This window comes from Sebastes fasciatus, chromosome 12 (assembly GCF_043250625.1).
Source record: "Sebastes fasciatus isolate fSebFas1 chromosome 12, fSebFas1.pri, whole genome shotgun sequence".
NCBI lineage: Eukaryota > Metazoa > Chordata > Actinopteri > Perciformes > Sebastidae > Sebastes > Sebastes fasciatus.
The window spans coordinates 3,495,671-3,513,811 of record NC_133806.1 but is presented as its reverse complement, the minus strand read 5'-3'; the positions used below and the strand labels follow the sequence as shown (position 1 = coordinate 3,513,811).

The 18,141-nt window shown below is 36.4% G+C and overlaps 1 protein-coding gene across 3 annotated transcripts in view; it reads right to left on the bottom strand.

Moving 5' to 3' along the window:
* Positions 1-14,901, bottom strand: part of drd2l (dopamine receptor D2 like) — a 39,939-nt gene extending 25,038 nt beyond the window's left edge. Inside the window, exons 1-2 of one of the 3 annotated variants that reach the window (XM_074652617.1) lie at positions 14,709-14,901; positions 14,525-14,674 (exon numbers count right to left, since the gene is read on the bottom strand). The gene's annotated coding sequence lies outside the window, so the exon portion shown is untranslated. Of the gene's footprint in view, positions 1-14,524 lie in introns of all 3 variants that reach the window. The other 2 variants (XM_074652616.1, XM_074652618.1) reach the window with 2 other exon arrangements.
* Positions 14,902-18,141: the final 3,240 nt, after the last annotated feature.

Below are 18,141 nucleotides of genomic sequence, written 5' to 3'. Positions count from 1 at the left end.
AAAAATAAATGAATGTCTGACTCCTCTTCCTCCTCACACAATCTACATATGTCACCTTGTTGGATGCCCCATTTTAATTTTTTTTAGCATTCTCTTAGTAGGCAAGAATTTGTAGATTAGTTTTAGTTGTAAAATTCTAATGGAGACATCAAAAGAAGTTGTGTAAATACATGCATATACTTTCCTCCATGGGATACATTTGTCTAACAAATACCCCCATTTTTGACTGGATAGCTACTGGTGTAGCAGAAATGTGTTTAAGTTGCATGTATAACTGATATATTTTCTTGTTTATTTTTGTCTTATTCATCCATGTTGTGTCCTTAATGTAGGGGTAACATGCCACTTGTTTTGTACATAATAATAGCTTCCTTTTCCAGATCTGAGGTATAGCTGCACAGAGTTGATTAAATGTAAAAAGGTCACAAACATTACCGTATACTATTTTAAATTCATCATAAGTCTTGATTTCGCCCCCACTATTCAAGAGGTCATTTATAAATAATATTCCTTTTTTCAAACATTGATTCAATAAAGATACGGTGATCATTAATCAAAATATTTCTATTATACCACAACACTTGGCTCTGGATTTCATAACTTCACACTGGTTGATGATATTGGTATTGAAACCAACTGACTATGGCCTCGTCCAAAAAGCCGGATAAGTATGGAAATGACTTTCTCTTTAATATAGTGAACTGAAAAGCAGTTAACTGGAGGTAAGGATAGAGTTCTTTGTGGAACAGAGGATGAGCAGACCTCAATCATTTTGCTGAAAACCACTGCGGATTTAAGATACATTTTGGTATAAGGGATGCTTTTAGTGCAAAGTTGAGTGCCTTAAGGTTTAACAATTTAAGTCCACAGTGTTTGTAATCATTATACAGATAAGCTCTTTTAATTTTGTCAGGCTTCCAACCCCATATGAAATTGAACACATTTTGCTCATATTTTTTAAACAGCTCCTCTCCTGGGGTAGGTAATGACATGAGGATATAGATAAACTGAGGAATCACTAAGGAATTTATCACGGTTATTTTTTTCCATATAAAGTTAAGTTAGTCATTCCCCAAACTTTTTAATTTTCTGTCTACTGTATGTAGCTTTCTATCAAAGTTTTCCTTCGTGATAAGGTCCATGTCTTTAGGGATATGTATACCAATGACATCTATTGGGCCATCTGACCATTTTAGTGGGCAGATTACTATAGATATTAAAATTTGTACCTTTCAGAGATCCAATTCGCAGCACAGTACATTTATCATAGTTAGGTTTTAGTCAGGAAATTACTGAGAAGTTATTCAACTCTTTAACTAATGCAGTAAAGGATGCAACATTTGGTTGATTTTGAAAGTTTACATCGTCCGCATACATTGATATTTTTGATTACAAACTATTTATTCTCAAACCTTCTATGTTGTTATTCATTCTTACTTTTTGTGCTAAGATTTCTATAGCTATAATAAATAGATACGCAGACAGTGGACATCCTTCTTTCAATCTTCTATATTGCTTAATTGTTTCAGAAAAAAAACATTGTTTATTATTTTACACTTTGGATTACTATACATTACTTTTTATCCAACTAATTAAAGAGTCTCCAAAGTTAAAATATTCTAAACATTTATAAATAAAATCCAAACGTACTTTATCGAAAGCTTTCTCAAAGGCAGCAAAAAAAAAAAAAAAATGAAAGCAGAGGTTTTTGTTGAGTCATAATATTCAATTATTTCAATTATTTGTCTAATACTGTCACTGATAGATCGACACTGTAAGAAGCCACACTGATCTGGATGAATAATATTGGGCAGTACTAGTTTTAATCTGTTTGCAAGACATTTGGCTAATATTTTAGCATCGTTACATTGTAGTGTGATTGGCCTCCAATTCTTTAGAGTAGTGGGATCTTTATACCTTCCACCTGAATCTTGTTTCAATAATAGTGAGATTAAACCTTCCTGTTGAGTTTCTGTAAGTTGTTTTTTGCTATATGACCAGTTGAATGTGTTCAGCAAAGGTGTTTTAACAGACTCATAGAAGGTTTGATAAAAGTTTACAGGTATGCCATCGGCTCCTGGACTTTTTACCTTTTTCAAAGGAGTTAATAGCTGGATGTAATTCCATCCAGCGTAATAAGTCCCTCACAAGAGTTTTTTCTTTCTCTGTTAACTTTACGGTATTATCGTCTTGAGAATTGGGGCTAGTATTTTGAGGCAATAAATCCTCTGGTAGGCTCTGTAAGGAGTACAATTTTGAAAAATAATTATGTTGTACCAGCAAAATTTCCCTTGGTTTTTTCAATGATTTTATTTCCTACTACAAGCTTCAAAACATTTTTCTTTACAGTGTTTTTATACTGCAGATTTAAAAAATATTTGGTTGATCTCTCCCGATTTTTCCAGCCATTCTATTCTATTTCTCAAATATGATACGTTGGCTTTCTCTGCACATAGTCTTTCTAACTCTCTTTCCTTGTGCTCAAGATTGTCCAGTAGAGCTTGTGACACATTTGTATTATTGTCTACCCGTTCTGTTAAATCTTCTATCTCAGCTATCAATATTTTTTCTGTCTCCAAACGATTTTTATTTTTCCTTGAGCTGTATTGAATGCAGTGTCCCCTTAAGGTGTATTTTAAAAGCATCCCATATAATCAAAGGATCCGCTGTATCATTATTCACTACAAAGAAATCTTTTATGAATTTGTTTGTTGTATCTATAAACTCTTTATCCTTCAATAGCTTCTGATTTAATTTCCAGTATCCTGGACCCCTATGAAACGTTGTGGTACAAATGCTCAAGGTTATAAGATGATGATCTGACCTAAATCTCTCTTTAATCTCGACTTTATTCATTTTTGGAGTCAAAGAAAATGATGTTAAGAAATAATCTATTCTGCTAGCCTGATTTCCTCGTCTCCATGTATATCTTGTTTGCTTTGGATTTCGCAATCGCCATATGTCAATTAAATCTAGCGAGGTCATGAGGCCAGAAATAGCATTATATGCTCTAGAATGATAATTCTTAGTTTGTATGCCTTTTCGATCCAGATCTACATCCAACACAGTGTTGTAGTCTCCTGTCATTATCAAATTTTTTATCATGTAGTTTTTCTTTTCTTGCAACATTTTGAATATATCTTGAAAGAAGAGTGGATCATCAGAATGAGGTGCATACAGATTTACTAATACAAATTCTAGGCTATCCACCAATATATCTTGTATAATATATCTACCTGCTTGATGTATTATTGTATCTTTGACCACAATATCTACTTCCTTTTTATACATTATCATTACAACTTTAGAATTTGAGCATCCGTGTGAAAAGTATATGTTATCCCCTCCACTCTGTTTTCCAGTTAATCTCATACAGTTGGGTAGAGTGAGTCTCTTGTAAACAAAATATATCATAGTTTTTATCCGTAAGCCAACTAATAAAGTGTCCCCTTTTCTTCCTATCAGCTAAACCGTTACAGTTGAAGCTTGATATTACTAACTTAGACATATTTGATCTTCAGTGGATTCTATACTTTCATGATTCTTGAAAAAAAAAAAGGATGGAAATAATAATAGTGACACCAAAACAACGGGAAGGGGCTGAAAATATTTCCTGTTTCTTCCATCCTCTGATGATATATTTTCTATTGTCATATTTCTCTCCCTTTTTAAATAGCGTCTAAGAGAAACATTTTACTATAACAAAACATCCAATCCCAATTTATGAGCGCAAAACTAAGAACAAAAGATCATCAATGCAGAAAATAAAAAAATGATGATCTTTTGTTCTTAGTTTTGCGCTCATAAATTGGGATTGGATGTTTTGTTATAGTAAAATGTTTCTCTTAGACGCTATTTAAAAAGGGAGAGAAATATGACAATAGAAAATATATCATCAGAGGATGGAAGAAACAGGAAATATTTTCAGCCCCTTCCCGTTGTTTTGGTGTCACTATTATTATTTCCATCCTTTTTTTTTTTCAAGAATCATGAAAGTATAGAATCCACTGAAGATCAAATATGTCTAAGTTAGTAATATCAAGCTTCAACTGTAACGGTTTAGCTGATAGGAAGAAAAGGGGACACTTTATTAGTTGGCTTACGGATAAAAACTATGATATATTTTGTTTACAAGAGACTCACTCTACCCAACTGTATGAGATTAAATGGAAAACAGAGTGGAGGGGATAACATATACTTTTCACACGGATGCTCAAATTCTAAAGTTGTAATGATAATGTATAAAAAGGAAGTAGATATTGTGGTCAAAGATACAATAATACATCAAGCAGGTAGATATATTATACAAGATATATTGGTGGATAGCCTAGAATTTGTATTAGTAAATCTGTATGCACCTCATTCTGATGATCCACTCTTCTTTCAAGATATATTCAACATGTTGCAAGAAAAGAAAAACTACATGATAAAAAATTTGATAATGACAGGAGACTACAACACTGTGTTGGATGTAGATCTGGATCGAAAAGGCATACAAACTAAGAATTATCATTCTAGAGCATATAATGCTATTTCTGGCCTCATGACCTCGCTAGATTTAATTGACATATGGCGATTGCGAAATCCAAAGCAAACAAGATATACATGGAGACGAGGAAATCAGGCTAGCAGAATAGATTATTTCTTAACATCATTTTCTTTGACTCCAAAAATGAATAAAGTCGAGATTAAAGAGAGATTTAGGTCAGATCATCATCTTATAACCTTGAGCATTTGTACCACAACGTTTCATAGGGGTCCAGGATACTGGAAATTAAATCAGAAGCTATTGAAGGATAAAGAGTTTATAGATACAACAAACAAATTCATAAAAGATTTCTTTGTAGTGAATAATGATACAGCGGATCCTTTGATTATATGGGATGCTTTTAAAATACACCTTAAGGGGACACTGCATTCAATACAGCTCAAGGAAAAATAAAAATCGTTTGGAGACAGAAAAAATATTGATAGCTGAGATAGAAGATTTAACAGAACGGGTAGACAATAATACAAATGTGTCACAAGCTCTACTGGACAATCTTGAGCACAAGGAAAGAGAGTTAGAAAGACTATGTGCAGAGAAAGCCAACGTATCATATTTGAGAAATAGAATAGAATGGCTGGAAAAATCGGGAGAGATCAACCAAATATTTTTTAAATCTGCAGTATAAAAACACTGTAAAGAAAAATGTTTTGAAGCTTGTAGTAGGAAATAAAATCATTGAAAAAACCAAGGGAAATTTTGCTGGTACAACATAATTATTTTTCAAAATTGTACTCCTTACAGAGCCTACCAGAGGATTTATTGCCTCAAAATACTAGCCCCAATTCTCAAGACGATAATACCGTAAAGTTAACAGAGAAAGAAAAAACTCTTGTGAGGGACTTATTACGCTGGATGGAATTACATCCAGCTATTAACTCCTTTGAAAAAGGTAAAAAGTCCAGGAGCCGATGGCATACCTGTAAACTTTTATCAAACCTTCTATGAGTCTGTTAAAACACCTTTGCTGAACACATTCAACTGGTCATATAGCAAAAAACAACTTACAGAAACTCAACAGGAAGGTTTAATCTCACTATTATTGAAACAAGATTCAGGTGGAAGGTATAAAGATCCCACTACTCTAAAGAATTGGAGGCCAATCACACTACAATGTAACGATGCTAAAATATTAGCCAAATGTCTTGCAAACAGATTAAAACTAGTACTGCCCAATATTATTCATCCAGATCAGTGTGGCTTCTTACAGTGTCGATCTATCAGTGACAGTATTAGACAAATAATTGAAATAATTGAATATTATGACTCAACAAAAACCTCTGCTTTCATTTTTTTTTTTTTTTTGCTGCCTTTGAGAAAGCTTTCGATAAAGTACGTTTGGATTTTATTTATAAATGTTTAGAATATTTTAACTTTGGAGACTCTTTAATTAGTTGGATAAAAAGTAATGTATAGTAATCCAAAGTGTAAAATAATAAACAATGTTTTTTTTCTGAAACAATTAAGCAATATAGAAGATTGAAAGAAGGATGTCCACTGTCTGCGTATCTATTTATTATAGCTATAGAAATCTTAGCACAAAAAGTAAGAATGAATAACAACATAGAAGGTTTGAGAATAAATAGTTTGGAATCAAAAATCTAAATGTATGCGGACGATGTAAACTTTCAAAATCAACCAAATGTTGCATCCTTTACTGCATTAGTTAAAGAGTTGAATAACTTCTCAGTAATTTCCTGACTAAAACCTAACTATGATAAATGTACTGTGCTGCGAATTGGATCTCTGAAAGGTACAAATTTTAATATCTATAGTAATCTGCCCACTAAAATGGTCAGATGGCCCAATAGATGTCATTGGTATACATATCCCTAAAGACATGGACCTTATCACGAAGGAAAACTTTGATAGAAAGCTACATACAGTAGACAGAAAATTAAAAAGTTTGGGGAATGACTAACTTAACTTTATATGGAAAAAAATAACCGTGATAAATTCCTTAGTGATTCCTCAGTTTATCTATATCCTCATGTCATTACCTACCCCAGGAGAGGAGCTGTTTAAAAAATATGAGCAAAATGTGTTCAATTTCATATGGGGTTGGAAGCCTGACAAAATTAAAAGAGCTTATCTGTATAATGATTACAAACACTGTGGACTTAAATTGTTAAACCTTAAGGCACTCAACTTTGCACTAAAAGCATCCCTTATACCAAAATGTATCTTAAATCCGCAGTGGTTTTCAGCAAAATGATTGAGGTCTGCTCATCCTCTGTTCCACAAAGAACTCTATCCTTACCTCCAGTTAACTGCTTTTCAGTTCACTATATTAAAGAGAAAGTCATTTCCATACTTATCCGGCTTTTTGGACGAGGCCATAGTCAGTTGGTTTCAATACCAATATCATCAACCAGTGTGAAGTTATGAAATCCAGAGCCAAGTGTTGTGGTATAATAGAAATATTTTGATTAATGATCACCGTATCTTTATTGAATCAATGTTTGAAAAAAGGAATATTATTTATAAATGACCTCTTGAATAGTGGGGGCGAAATCAAGACTTATGATGAATTTAAAATAGTATACGGTAATGTTTGTGACCTTTTTACATTTAATCAACTCTGTGCAGCTATACCTCAGATCTGGAAAAGGAAGCTATTATTATGTACAAAACAAGTGGCATGTTACCCCTACATTAAGGACACAACATGGATGAATAAGACAAAAATAAACAAGAAAATATATCAGTTATACATGCAACTTAAACACATTTCTGCTACACCAGTAGCTATCCAGTCAAAAATGGGGGTATTTGTTAGACAAATGTATCCCATGGAGGAAAGTATATGCATGTATTTACACAACTTCTTTTGATGTCTCCATTAGAATTTTACAACTAAAACTAATCTACAAATTCTTGCCTACTAAGAGAATGCTAAAAAAAATTAAAATGGGGCATCCAACAAGGTGACATATGTAGATTGTGTGAGGAGGAAGAGGAGTCAGACATTCATTTATTTTTGGTATTGTAAGGAAGTTGCATTATTTTGGATTAACGTTGAAAAAAGTGGATCTCAGTCTACAAATCAAATTTCTATAGTTGTCCTTTATCTATAATGTTTGGTGATTTAAGGGGTGATGAAAAAAAAAAAGGAAAAGACCTGAACAACATCATCATTACGATGGGGAAAGCATTTATATTTAAAGCTATAAAAAGACAACAGTTAAACACTGAACATTTCAAAATGTTTTTGAAACATCAGTGGGTTCTTGAGAGGGATGTTAATAGAAATAAAAGAACAGAATATCATTTTTGATCATGGGTGGGCTACTTTGAGTCAGGGTGAGGATTGGAGTTAAACAAAATTAATTAATAAGTAATGTCGACAAAAAGGTCAACTAAAGGGATGTAAATATGTCCTTTTTTTTTTTTTTGTCTGTAAAATAGAATAGATAACTGTGTAAGCGAATGTGTCTAAGTGGATATCTATATGTAAGCGGGTGTGGATATAGACATATGTATATACTGTATGTGTGTGTGTGTGTATCTACACACATAGTCAAAATTGTTGGTACCCTTCCGTTAAAAGAAAGAATAAAAAAAAAACAATGGTCACTGAAATAACTTGAAACTGACAAAAAGTAATAATAAAAATTTATTGAAAATGAACTAATGAAAATCAGCTAATGTTTTTGAATTTTGGTTCAGAATCATTTAAAAAAACAAACTAATGAAGCTGGCCTGGACAAAATGATGGTACCCCTAGAAAAGATTGAAAATAATTTGACCATAGGGGCACATTAAACATTGGCTGTGTCTAAGTGGATATCTATATGTAAGCGGGTGTGGATATAGACATATGTATATACTGTATGTGTGTGTGTGTGTGTGTGTGTGTGTGTTTGTGTGTATCTACACACATAGTCAAAATTGTTGGTACCCTTCCGTTAAAGAAAGAATAAAAAAAAACAATGGTCACTGAAATAACTTGAAACTGACAAAAAAGTAATAATAAATAAAAATGTATTGAAAATGAACTAATGAAAATCAGCTAATGTTTTTGAATTTTGGTTCAGAATCATTTAAAAAAAAAAAACTAATGAAGCTGGCCTGGACAAAATGATGGTACCCCTAGAAAAGATTGAAAATAATTTGACCATAGGGACACATTAAACATTGGTATCATGGTGTGTACCACACTGAACATGGACCACAGAAAGCTAAGGAGAGAGTTGTCTCAGGAGATTAGAAAGAAAATTATAGACAAGCATGTTAAAGGTAAAAGCTATAAGACCATCTCCAAGCAGCCTGATGTGTTTAGGCAGTTGATCGCACGCTAAAATACCCAAGAAATTTGTCCCATTAATAATTATTTTTCTAACAATGCTAGTTAGTTCTATAGTATTCATAGTGTTTTAGTAGTAGTCCATGAGCCATTTTCTCCTGTTTGAGCCAAAGTGGACTTAATGGCAGACAACCCCAGAGGACACCAAATCATAAAAAAGTGAGACTGGAATATGCCAAAATGCATATTGACAAGCCACAAAGCTTCTTGGAGAATGTCTTTTGGACAGATGAGACAAAACTGGGGCTTTTTGGCAAGTCACATCAGCTCTATGTTCACAGACGCCAAAAATGAAGCATCCAAAGAAAAGAACACTGTACCTAATGTGCAAAATGCAAGAGTGGCGTTAGGAAAAGCGTCCTCTTCAAAAGTTGTGAAGTTTGGTAAACACGACCTCAGCTGAATGCTGACTATATACACAAAGTGTCGGTAAAAGATGGAGCTAGTGACATCTCATGAATACGCATGGTTGACAGGCCTTGAGGTTGCCCCATTCACACTACATAAATTTTTTTTTTTTTTTTAAAAACCCACTATATTGTAACTCTACCGACATTGCACCGCTTTTTTTTTTTTTGGGAGATGACTACAAGCAAAATTAGTGGTGTACTAACACACATCTACCAATTTAAAATGTTAACAAATCATTACAGCACAGATACATCTCCTAAAGAATTTTAGGAGATGACATACAAGAGATGACCCCCATCCCGCTCACATCCACCCCATTTGTCCCTGGATACATGCTGATATCTATTACAAACAATACCACCCCATACCCCACCCCCTCTCACAGATACATCTCATAAAGAATTTTAGGAGATGACATGAAGGAGATGACATACTTCCCTTCTCACACCATTTGTCCTGGATACATGTTAATATCGACTACGAACAACGCTAATCCATACACCCTCTCACAAACAAACATATGGTTACAGGATCCATGCTGCTATAGCCTGCAAACAGTACCAACCACCACAGCATCAAAAGCCATAAACATTTTGACCACAGCACACTAGGCTTTGTTTGAACTTTTAATGATACTGTAATAAAAAAGACACCTCTTGGATACAACGGAGTTCACATATAGGTATACAACTGTGTTTTGTTCACTGAACCAGTATCCACAGGAGGGGGTCTTCTTTTGTTTACTGAGCAACTGATAACATCTTGGATACAACCGACTTTTTTTTTTTATCTGACTCAGGATCAACAGTATGGGTCTTCTGTGGAAACACCAAAAAGCAAAAACATTTGGTCACAGGGACCAGGGGTTTGTTTGAACTTTTAATGATACGGTAATAAAGACACATATTGGGATACAACTGTATTTTTTATCTGCATCAGGATCCACAGGATGGGGTCTTCTTTTTTGTTGTGGAGCAACTGATAACACATACAGCAGACACCTTTGGACAACTACCAATAATTAACATCAGCCCTAGGGTTACAAAAAGGACACCAGGGTCACCAAGGGTTCACCTGTATCCCCACACACACACACGCACACGCACGCGCGCGCGTGCATTTCACATGCACGCGCAAACGCACCAGTCTTATACTACTCTCCCAAGCAGTGCAGAGTCTCCCAAACTTTGTTGTGGAATGAGCCTAATATGTTAAAATGTAAATGTACAAAAAGACACAACTTTCTCAGTATAATGTGGAGGAAAGTCAGAGGACGACATCTAGGCTGTAAACTTGTCTAATTAGTTTTTTTTATCACCAACAAAGCATTGCACTAACCAAAGATGTTTTACTTGACTAACAGTAATCCAAGTACAAGTTTCCCCAACCCTAACCAAACGTATTTAAACTTAATTTTTACATAGCAGTTAAGAAACAGCTAAAAATGGAATATCCAATTTGTGCTACGGGAGCGCGTCCACAACATTTCATCTTCGTTTCAGAGCTCATTTATCAAAGTTTCAGCAGACTGTTTCGTCCAAGCAACAGGCAACAAAAGTGAGACACAGCCCAGATGTTTTCTGAGCTACCAAATGTTTCACCGTGATTAAAGCAGCTATTCTTCTGATGCAACTCCTTTGACGATGTTGCTCATTAGAGCCTTAATTTACTTTGTGCAGACTCACATTCATTATGAGAAAAGCAAAGTCTAATTCGAGTCGGAGCTACAGGAATTCACCGAGGGAGATACAAAACGTAGTGAGAGAAAACAAGGTTGCATGAGAGAGCGAGGTTGTCTTTTGTGTAATTCAGAATGAACCAGATGAAAACGTTAGGGGATAAAAAAGGTGTGAGGATACAAGCATGCAAAACAGAAAACACAGCAGAAAAGAGATAAATCTCTCTGTTTATATATCAACATTTAGCGTTACTGAAGCAGTTAGTACTCTCGATGTTATGTGGGGAACATATTGTAAGTAACTACTGTAATAAGTCACTTTGCTCTTTACATTATGACCTTTGCCTTCAAACAAAGAGCTCATTCAACGGTCAATTTACCATCTACACTTCATCTGCCCCTCACCACTGCCTCCCGCTCTGTGCCTCTGGTCCATCATTTGTTATTCTGGCCCACAGATTTAAAAATGCATGGGATAAAGATGCATAATGAAACAAGTATTGTCTGTTATCATTTATGGAAAAAAGAGATGTGTCTGCAAATGAAAGCTTGTAATCTCTTTTTGTGTAATTACATACGGTTCCCCGTCGTATTTTATTTTATTATTAACTAGCCTCTCGTTCCTTCAATCCTGTGTTGTCTGATAACCTTCCCGTCCCAAATCTCCCTTCAATTACATCCAACAGCCTTCGTCCCACCAGCTTTCCCTCTTATCTCCTTCTCCCCCTGTCTGATCTCCTGTTTCTCCTCCTCTGTAGCTCCTCTGTGGAGACACTTGACTGGTCTATTACATCCTTGGCCTTGTCTGCTCCCCCCCCTCCCCTCCCGACAACACAAGAAACTCCTTCAAATTTCAAACTAAAGGCTGTGGAGCTGGCCGGCAATAAATCTTTCACTTCTTTCAACCGAGAGGCAGGAATGAGTCGCGGCCCCTGGGAGTGATGTGGATGTTCAGCTGCAGTATAATCAGCTCTCTGCTGAGTTTGGGGCAGAAAATTATTCGCTGTTGTGTCACACTTCTCTACCCACAATCACTCCCAGAACTCCTCATGTTCCCCTTTTCACCGCTTTTTAACGAGCAGACAGCGACTTCTGGAAAGATATAAAATTACAGGGCTGTATTTTTAGTTATGCAACGCAGGGAAATTCTAGGGATGCACCGATACCGATACGATGGATCGGATATTGATGACAATAAGTCCGATCTATTCAGTTCAATTATATGTTTGTATACAATATACATTATATACTTTAATTTTAATTCCTGTTTAAGTTTTGACCAAATTGTTGCTTCATTAAAAAAGGTTTACACTTGAATTGTAATTCCTGATAATTTCGAAGATTTTTTACCAAGTTGCTGGTGTACGATTTATTATTTTAATAATAAATAACAATGAAATAAATGTATGACTATGTATTTATTGGTCACATTTTGATTTCCAAAGTTAGGAAAGCAATGTTTAAGTCAAGCCTTATGTTGTCTGACACATAACAGAATGATCCCTTAAACACTGGTATCGGATTGGTACTCGGTATCGGCCGATACCCGAAGCCCAGGTATCGTTATCGGGACTGAAAAAGTCAGATCGGTCCCTAGAAAACTCACAAGTGATAACAACTTTGTTTTTTTCCCTCAAAATATGCCAATGCACCTGTTTCGTAGAACAATAAATCAAGCAATGAAAGACGGTAATGTCTCCTCATGGCTGAATTATGTTGTCTTGTAAGAACAAGACAGAGATTTGGATCACAAGCTGCTATTCAGAACCACAGCTGCTTAATTATGTTGTTGTTTTTTTTCCTTGTGCTGCTAAAACTGCAGCATATACATGTATATGGTAATATATACAGCCTGCGCAGAGCCATGGCACCACTTGTGATGAAATGACACATGCTGTGATTTGTGACACCTCATAGTACACCTTCAGTACTTGACTTCTAGTATGTGAGAAGAGGAGACAGAAACAAAAGGTCACACCTCCACATCATTAAGCACAAGGTATCCATCCATACGTCCAGTTGAGTTAAATTGAGTGAAGTGGAGGTGGAGTAAAGTGGTCGTGTAAAGTGCAGACAAGATATTGACACTGACAATAATCAATAAAACATTAGCTCCATCTAAACCTCTCCAGCTGAAACGTGACCTGCCAAAGCAACGATCAAAGAGACGAAACTGGTCACGGAGGAGTGCGTGAGAGGGAGCGAGGAAGGCACTCGGTGACATGATAAATGTTTTCTCTGTTGCACGGGAAACAATCTCTTCCTTATCGGTTGATTAACAGAATAAATAGGGAATCTTTTTGACACCGAGTCACACGAAGCGACCTCCACCCGGGGGGGCGACGCTCCGATCCAAACACAAACCATCTTTTATTCAAGAAGCATTTTTTTTGCATCGTCTCCATCTTTTATTCAAACATGAGAGACTGCAGCTTTTGGAAGCCAGCTCCAAGTGATGTTTACCTGATGTGCACAGACTTGAAATTAAACCAGCACACATTAAACTAACACACAATCACACACACACACCGACTGTTAAGGAAAAAGTGCTTCAGTGGTGTGTGTGTGTGTGTGTGTGTGTGTGTGTGTGTGTGTGTGTGTGTGTGTGTGTGTGTGTGTGTGTGATAACAGAATGATAACCGAAAAGCAGGTGTAATTCTCCCTATTTGCTGTTTTCATACAGATTCAAAATGAGTACTTGAAGTAAGAATGTGTCACATAACACAGATGGTAGAGACGTTTAACAAGATGTCGGTATAATCAGGGTTGGCTGCACACTTAACCACACGTCTCCCTGCCAAATAAGTTCATTTTCCACCCCTTTCAAATCTCACATTTCAGTCAGGCGCTTTCATTATGTGTCTTAAACTGAGCTTCATTATCTTGAGAGGAAGCCTCCAAACCAAACATAATGACACTTTGCAGCCTTTTGGCCACCAGAGGGTATCACAAATGAGAACTTCATAAAAAGCCATTATATTATCTGTGTCTTTGATCCAGCTGGAGGATGATTTTATTTCATCAAGGCACCATGACGCTGGAGACAACTATAAATGTAATATCCTCGAAATATAAATATAATATAGAAAATCCTTTAAAAGAGTAATGGGGAGGCTTGTGCAAAAGGGAATAGTACAAACATTTGGCACTTTGGATTTCTATAGGAACATAATCAGATCAAGGTGAGTAATGAAATTCAAACTCTCGAGGAATTTAAGGGAAAGAGATGAAATAAATTACCTTTTTATTAGTTTTGTTTCTGATAATAAACATTATGCTCATTTGAAGTCACCTATGCACATCTTTTTATATTTGTTTTATAATGTATGGTTCCCAGTAATATTTAAATGTTTTTAGCAGTTTTATTGTGTTTTCCCCAAACACAAAGAATCAATATCACTGCATTGTATTTGTTTTGCTCCAGCAGAAACTTGTCAATCCTTCCAACACAAAGCACAACATCTCCTCATTAAAGAGATATATTCGCCCACACAGAGAGAATAAATCTAATTAAAGTGATGTCCTACATAGATAATAAAACTTCATGTTTCAACCTCTTTTTTAAAGCGGTTAAATCACTTACCCCTCTGCTGGCAGAGCTGCTCACATCCAGGTCCTCTGTCCTCTCTCAGGAACAACACCGGGCACCAAATTGGCTGTCAGGCTGCAGCATCCCATCTAACAATATACAGCCCAACCTCCCACCTTGACCTCAGTCCGTGCACGGTCTGGTCTGCACACACACACACACACACACGCACACACACACAGACACACACACACACACACACACACACATAAACACACAGACGCTCGTTAAGTCCTCGCTCCTCAATCACAGAGTTCCCCTCCTCTCCTCTCCTCTCCTCTCCTCTCCTCTCCTGTCGGTGGTCGGTCGGCGGTAGAGCCGGGAGTCAGCACGGCGGGGAGTCTGACACACACAAGAGGAGGAGGAGAGTAAAGGAGGAGGAGGAGGAGGAGGAGGAGGGATGGAAATAGTTGGAGGAGAGTAAAGGAGGAGGAGGAGGAGGGATGGAAATAGTTGGAGGAGAGTAAAAGAGGAGGAGGAGGAGGAGGATGGATGTAAATAGTTGGAGGAGAGTAAAGGAGGAGGAGGAAGAGGAGGAGGAGGAGGAGGAGGAGGATGGATGGATGTAAATAGTTGGAGGAGAGTAAAGGAGGAGGAGGAAGAGGAGGAGGATGGATGTAAATAGTTGGAGGAGAGTAAAGGAGGAGGAGAGTAAAGGAGGAGGAGGAGGAAGATGGATGTAAATAGTTGGAGGAGAGTAAAGGAGGAGGAGGAGGAAGATGGATGGATGTAAATAGTTGGAGGAGAGTAAAGGAGGAAGATGGATGGAAATAGTTGGAGGAGAGTAAAGGAGGAAGATGGATGGAAATAGTTGGAGGAGAGTAAAGGAAGAGACAGGGGAGACACCAGAGTTTTGGTCGGAGACGATAACGTTTCTCTCTGCGGAGCCCCGTCACTTCACAAGACACGGGAAACCTCTGTTGGTCTGGAGGAGCTGCAGCAGTTATTTCTGCACAAACGTCCACTGAACATTCACTAGATATTCTCAGAGCTAAACTAACTCTTCTGCAGTGTGGAGTGAGCAGCATGCACGTGAGAGTGGAGAAAGCGAGAACGAGCGTGGTGTGTGAGTGAAGACAGGCAGAGGAGCAGAAGAGCAGAGTACAGCAGAGACTCCGGTCCTGGAGACCAAAGCTACGGTCTCCCCCGCGTCCTCCGACCGCGGCCAACAATGTTTAACAGACGGCTTCACTAGATACAACCAAGAGGTTTTGGTGCTTCACTGTAGTTTGTGTTGGAGTCTGAGTCTGAACAGCGTAGCCACACGGGAGCACGCACGGGACACTGACCCGGATTGATTTATACGTCTAAGAAGTTACAAACAGTCCCTTTAAATCTCTGCCAGAGAGCGAATAAGCATACTTCCAAAAATGTCTAACAATTCCTTCAATGGGCAGCAACTAATGTGTGTCTTTGAAATTATACTGTCACTTCCAAAACACAAAACAGTGTAACTTTTATATTAGTAGGCTACACTTCCAATTAACTTCCAATTAAGAAGAGTACCGGGGTATGATGGCATCATTTGTTTTGTCATTACTGCTCTTCATACACACAAAACATACCTTATTTATGAAGAGCAGTTTTATGAAAAAAGTTTAATTTTCTTTAACATGTTAACTTTAATATGAAGCAATAGCAGAACATCTTCAGGATGTAACACTCTTGCCTGATATCAATGCTCTAATGTAATTTTGTGACTTGTGTTGTCAGTTTTTCATTTACTGTGATGGATTACCTTTAATGGCAAACAAAATTACTCCAGAGATGTTAAGCCATTTGGGGTTGAACAGGAGTAAATGAGTCCATATGGCAAAAACTGATTTCAAGACATCATGCAGGAAAACTGTCACAGCTGTCATGATTAACAATAAATCATAAAAAAGAAATCTCAGTGGCACCGCTCTTCAAGCTGCCGATGTTTATCACTGATAGCTGGGAGTGAAAAACCTGAATGGAAAAGAAGGAACTCTGATCAAAGTATAAATGATCTTCAACAAGAGAGCAAAGCAGTTGTCTAGAAAGCTATTGGTGAGAATGAAGAGGGAATGTCGTAATGAAGTAACCAAGTACATTTCTCAAGTGCTGTACTTAAGCACAATTTTGAGGTACTTGTACTGAACTTGAGTAGCTCCATTTTTTTTGTACACTTCCAATTTGCTTCATGTCAGAGGCTTGTACTTTTTACTCCACTACACTTATTTTAAATCCTTACTTACTACACAGATTCTGATTAATACAAAATATCAGCAGCAAATAAATGATGAATTATAATTAGGGCTGTCAAACGTTTAAAGGTCCTATATGGTGCTCATTTTCAGGTTCATACTTGTATTTTGTGTTTCTACTAGAACATGTTTACATGCTGTAATGTTCAAAAAAATACTTTATTTTCCTCATACTGTCTGCCTGAATATACCTGTAATCACCCGAAACGCTCCGTTTTAGTGCATTTCAACGGAATTACAACGGAATTGCGTTGCTAGGCAACAGCTTGGGTCCATGTTTACTTCCTGTCAGCTGATGTTATTTACATACACTGCAACAGGAAATAAACTGTGACACATTTAGAATGTTTATGTTTAAAACATTGTAATGCTCTATATATTGTATATTTGTGACATCACAAATGGACAGAAATCCTAACGGCTTGTTTCAAACGCACAATTTCTGAATACGGGCTGTGTGTATTTCTCCGTATATTGAGCGTTTTGATAGTTTAACAGTATTTATAAAGCACTTAAACCTGCTTTATAATGTAAAAGACCTGAAAATCTCAACTTTTACAATACAGGACCTTTAAAATATTTAATTGCGATTAATCGCATGATTGCCCATAATTGTGAAATGTAAATTAAAGGGAGATTTGTCAAGTATTTAATACTCTTATCAACATGTGAGTGGGCAAATATACTGCTTTATGCAAATGTATGTATATATTAATTATTGGAAAACAAAGCCTAAAAACAAATACTCTACTTTACATCCAATTGGAAATACATTTTTTTGTCTTTAGATATAGCAAAGATGTTTTACGTGCATTGCATGATTTCGTTTAAAGTTTATTTCATTTTAAAAAAAACAAAACATCATTTTACACACCACTCCAGCCAACTTATCACAAACTGGACTTTATTTTTATTTTTTTAAAGAGCCAGACTCCAGACAGGTTTGCAGTGTTTGACCTTGCACACCTCGAGCCATCACAATTCCCTCGTTTGAATTTGCTGGAGCATCTGAACTTGATATTATATTATGTATTTCAGCTCTAGGGTCACAATACATCAACTGAACCTTTGATTGAACCGATTTAGTAATCCAGGTTATTCGTAAGGTCAATCTATTCATTATACACTGAAATGAAAATTCAGTGTGAATAACCTTTCACTTTCTCTTTTACATCATACGGCACCTGCATGTTAATGTTGGGTGACAAGAGTGAGGAGAAAATCATTTTTTGGCTTCCTTTTGACTGAAAGATATCAGACAGAGGTTTAGAAATAGAGTTCTGAATTCTTGAGTTATGGCCCAAAATGTGTTTTGTGAGGTCATAGTGACCTTTGACCACCAAAATCATATCAGTTCATCCTCGAATCCAAGTGGATGTTTGT